The sequence below is a fragment of the Tiliqua scincoides genome, chromosome 4, assembly GCF_035046505.1.
Source record: "Tiliqua scincoides isolate rTilSci1 chromosome 4, rTilSci1.hap2, whole genome shotgun sequence".
In the NCBI taxonomy this organism is placed as follows: Eukaryota; Metazoa; Chordata; class Lepidosauria; order Squamata; family Scincidae; genus Tiliqua; species Tiliqua scincoides.
The window spans coordinates 217,290,389-217,295,193 of NC_089824.1; the positions used below are offsets into that span (position 1 = coordinate 217,290,389).

General features: G+C 45.7%; 1 pseudogene; it reads right to left on the reverse strand.

Annotated features, from left to right (window-relative positions):
• Positions 1 to 338: 338 nt before the first annotated feature.
• LOC136649889 (5S ribosomal RNA) lies at positions 339 to 459 on the reverse strand (annotated as a pseudogene).
• Between the last annotated feature and the right edge of the window lie 4,346 nt (positions 460 to 4,805).

The window sequence follows — 4,805 nt, forward strand, 5'->3', positions numbered from 1 at the left end:
TCATTCTGGAAGAGCAAATGCCTGGTCTCCACCTCAGAGCCTTGCTCCCTTATCATTGGGCTCCACTATGGTACCAGAGTCCCCTTCCCATTGGTAGTCTTGGGTTGGCAGTAATGGGACCTCACCAAGCGCTGCCTCAGAAATCTCAGTTTTTTTCTCCAGCTTTCAGCAACCATAACCATTGTACTTGTTGACTGTATCCAGAGACCACAATCTAACACAACATTAGGAACTCTTAAGACCACTGGAGACAATGAGCTTAAGCGCATCCAGCTCCATACTGGATCGTGATCAGTGACTATGGTTGGCAACCTTCAGTCTCGAAAGACTATGGAATAAGCCTATAGCACCCGGTAATCCCAGGCGGTCTCCCATCCAAGTACTAACCAGGCCTGACCCTGCTTAGCTTCCGAGATCAGACGAGATCGGTCATGTTCAGGGTAACAGTTGACTATGAGACCATGATTTCTTATGTGTATATGAGCTCATATGTTTGATGGAGCATACCTGTTCATTTCAACATTCCCTCTTGGCAGTCCTAAAAGGTCTATAAAATATTTTTTTGTTGTACATTACAAAAGCTTCCAGCAGTAGCAGCAAAAAGGTGAATAATAAAAATGCAACCAGTTAACTCTCATTTCAGTACAATCCAGTATCTATCTATCTGTCTGTCTGTCTGTCTGTCTGTCTGCCTGCCTGCCTGCCTGCCTGCCTGCCTAACCCTCTCCTCTGGCAGAACCATTTGGGAGAACAGTCATATCTGAAATTTTGTTTCTAATCGGCTTCAAACAAACAACAGAATCTCCTGCTTAGTGTTCTGTTTGGAAATCACACTCTAAATTGAATTGTGGGCCCCTGCGTGTTTGTGCTGGGATGTTTAGACTCTAAAATTAACAGCAGCAGGGGTTTCCCTCTACTGCAATTCAGCTCTCATACATATTATTGATGCTCAGGCTTCCCACTAACCTGATGCTGCTGGGGTGACTACTAGCATGAAGCAGAGCTCAAGCGTGGGGCAGGAGGCTGTGTGTGTGTGTGTCTTGGAGGGACAGCTGTAAGCTCATTGCTATGAGGGAAAAATTGAGGTTGAATTGTAGATCATGCTTGAAGATGTTTATGCAAAATACCCTATCAGGAATCGAGACCCAGGAGAAGGCAGACTGACTGTGGGGAAAAGTGTGTAGCGTGCATATGCAACCTTTTCTGCTCCCCACTTTCTTTTTACTAAATCAGCAGCTGAACAGGGGAGAACCTTGATAGTTTTTATCTGCTGCAACCATCCCAGGCTACAGAGACCAGGCAGAAGGAGGCCATATGTGAAAAGTCCCCCTCCCAGGACAGCACTGAATCCTAGGGGTTCTTATTATAAGATCAAGCCCCCAAGCCAAAAAAAAAAACATACCATCCCACTGTTTTACCCATAAACATGAACCAGCAAGAGCAAAAATATAACTAATTTATTAAAAGTCCAAAGTGAAATGGAATTAAACAAAATGGGGGGAAGGGGAAACAAAATGGGAAAAAGTACAATCAAGGTGATGGAAAATGCCTGACTTGGTAGATGGACACAGAGCAGAGCCTGTGATCAAATGAATACAGTAAGCAGTAACGTCCAGTGAATGAAGTAGGCACGCTACTCAACAACACAGTCCCCTACAACCCATCCTGCTACTATCACTGGGTAGTTTTGCATGCTGGCTTGGAGCAAAAAGGGAAAGACAAAAGCAAAAGAAAATCCTTAACGCATTTAGCTGATTTCACCATTCCTAGCACTAGCTTCTTACATCTATCCTGTTGTGCCCCAGCACCTGGTTTCCCGTAGCCAACTGGCAGAAAAGCACCCCTGAACTTCTAGTGCTTGGGCTTAAATGAATGAATGAATACATGAATGAACAATCAAACAACTAAGGGCACAATCCTAACCCCTTAAATCAGTGCTTTCCAGCACTGATAAGGGCAATGCAGCTATGAGGTAAGGGAACAAACAAACACTAAACCAGCAAATTTCAACCTTTTTCATCTCATGGCACATTGACAAGGCATTAAAATTGTCAAGGCACACCATCAGGTTTTTGACAATTGACACGGCACACCATGATGCCAGTGCGTCCCCCCATTGGCCCAACTAATAAATGACCTTCCCCAAATTCCTGTGGTACACCTGTGAACCACACATTAGTGTGCCATGGCCCAGTGGTTGAAAATGGTTGCACTAAACCAATGAGGTGCGCATGTTTTTTTTTTTAAATTTAGTTCTTATTCACTTCCAAAGATTTGGAAGTAAAGGGAGCAGGGCTGCCTAATTTCCAATGGTCTTCTGTAGTAAAGCTTTTATAATAGCTGCATGATGCGTAGACATTAATTAACCTGTGAACATGTTGAATATATTGTACTATGAATTATTTGCATTTTTTGCGTCGGATGCCTCCGACGCATCCTCGGCATCACCTGGCAGGACAAAGTTCCAAACAACACAGTCCTGGAATGTGCTGGAATCCCTAGCATGTATTCACTGCTGAAACAGAGACGCCTGCGTTGGCTTGGTCATGTCGTGAGAATGGATGATGGCCGGATCCCAAAGGATCTCCTCTATGGAGAACTCGTGCAAGGAAAGCGCCCTACAGGTAGACCACAGCTGCGATACAAGGACATCTGCAAGAGGGATCTGAAGGCCTTAGGGATGGACCTCAACAAGTGGGAAACCCTGGCCTCTGAGCGGCCCGCTTGGAGGCAGGCTGTGCAGCATGGCCTTTCCCAGTTTGAAGAGACACTTTGCCAACAGTCTGAGGCTAAGAGGCAAAGAAGGAAGGCCCATAGCCAGGGAGACAGACCAGGGACAGACTGCACTTGCTCCCGGTGTGGAAGGGATTGTCACTCCCGGATTGGCCTTTTCAGCCACACTAGACGCTGTGCCAGAACCACCTTTCAGAGCACGATACCATAGTCTTTCGAGACTGAAGGTTGCCAATACAATACAATACTATGAAAAGCTTCAACATGCCAATTCCTGCAGATTTAGTTTATGTTAAAGACACAAGAGCAGGCCAAGCTGGGGTCGTCAGTCAGTTGGCAACCCTAATCAAGGCATCAGTTTGGTGTTGCCTTCATCTGTACTTAGCCTTTCAGATCATCCCTTGAAGATGGAAGAATCACAGGGCACAATTCTAACCAACTTTCCAGCACTGGCATAGCTGAGCCGGGGGGGGGGCATGTGCTGCATCCTGCAGTTGGGGGGCAGTCACGGAGTCCTCCTCAAGGTAAGGCAATGTTCATTCCCTTACCTCTGAGTTGCATTGCCCTTATGCCAGTGCTAGAAAGTTGGTTAGGATTGTGGCCACAGTAAGATTCAAGATTTTTTTTAATGGGTCACTATTTTGGTGATGGTTTGCAACATGTCTGCCCAAACCCTTGTGGCCCAAATAAATAATAGCAATACAACCTTCTTTGTTGCTCTCCTCAGCCACACACACGCCCATATGTGGGTTTGCATAATCACATTCTCTTTTGTTCTCTTTGCTTTCTTTGTTCACTGTGTAGTAATGAGAAATGACAGCCATATTTATTGTAACATTCCTCCAGGAATGCAAAGATAATTACCTGCTCTTAGCATAGAGATGAGAACAAGGGTAAGTTCTATCTCCCTCCAACTGTCTGCACCCTAAGACGGGAGTGTGTGAAATGCAAATAATTAGACCTGTAGGAGTAATTAAGGGGTAGAGAAATGAGCACCGCAGGTCTATTTGTGAGTGTGTGCAGAACTAGGTGTAATGATGAGAGTTTTCATTGTGCAAAAGGAAAGTTGACTGATCCCATCCCTTGTGATCTCGTGTCTTCATGGACCATCAATACAGTAGTGTAGCTACAGGGGGTGGTGGCGTCGTAAGTATTCCAGGCGCCGCAATGCGCCATGCAAGCAACCCCTCCCACTCGCTTTCAGAGCCATTCTGGCTCCGACATTCTTGCGCATTACCATCACTGCCCAGAATGGTTCTGACGGCGAGTGGGAGAGGCCATTTCATGATGTGTTGCAGCACCTGCAATACTGTAGCTATGCTACCGCATCGATATCCAGTCAGGCACTATTTTATTCTTTGAGGACACTTCTTCAAAAATGGCTTTCTGTTTCTGATGTTTTGCTGTGCATTGTGTTTCTGGATTGCTTTAGTGAGCATTGGTTATTGTCAGCTGCTTGGGATCAGCAAAAGAAAAGTAGGATGAACACACACACACAGAGAGGGGGGGGGATGGAGAGAGGGAGAGAGAGTACCAGAGATAGACAAATCCAGTGCAGTTTGACTCTGGTCAAGTCATGAGTCTCCACCCCCTTTAACTTGGCTCAAAGATGAGTCCTCACTGGTGGACTTTTCAAGTCACACAGAGCATTTTGGGGACTCAATTCTTGAGTCTTTTTCATTCAAAAAGTGAGCTGCGGCTGTGCAAAAAAAAACAGACAGCTTCTCTCTCTCTGTATGTGTGTGTCAGAGTTCTCTTTAAATATTCCCCTGATGTTGCCATCCCATCTGTAAACATGGTGGGAGGGGGTGGACGAACTGCATGAGAGAAGGGACAGAAGTGGAAGGAGGGTTGTGCACAGTTGCTGGGAGTTTACCAGTATGACCTAATCTTTTGCAGCTCTATTCAGAAGTAGTCCCATTGCAGCTGGTCATTCAATGAGCCTACTGAAGCCATGCCATTTCTCCTGGCTGGCTATGAATCATCTACCCTCCCTCCCCCGCCTTTTCCCCTCATTCATCCAGAGGAAAAACCATAATGCAATGATCATCAGTCCCTTCATAGATGAACAA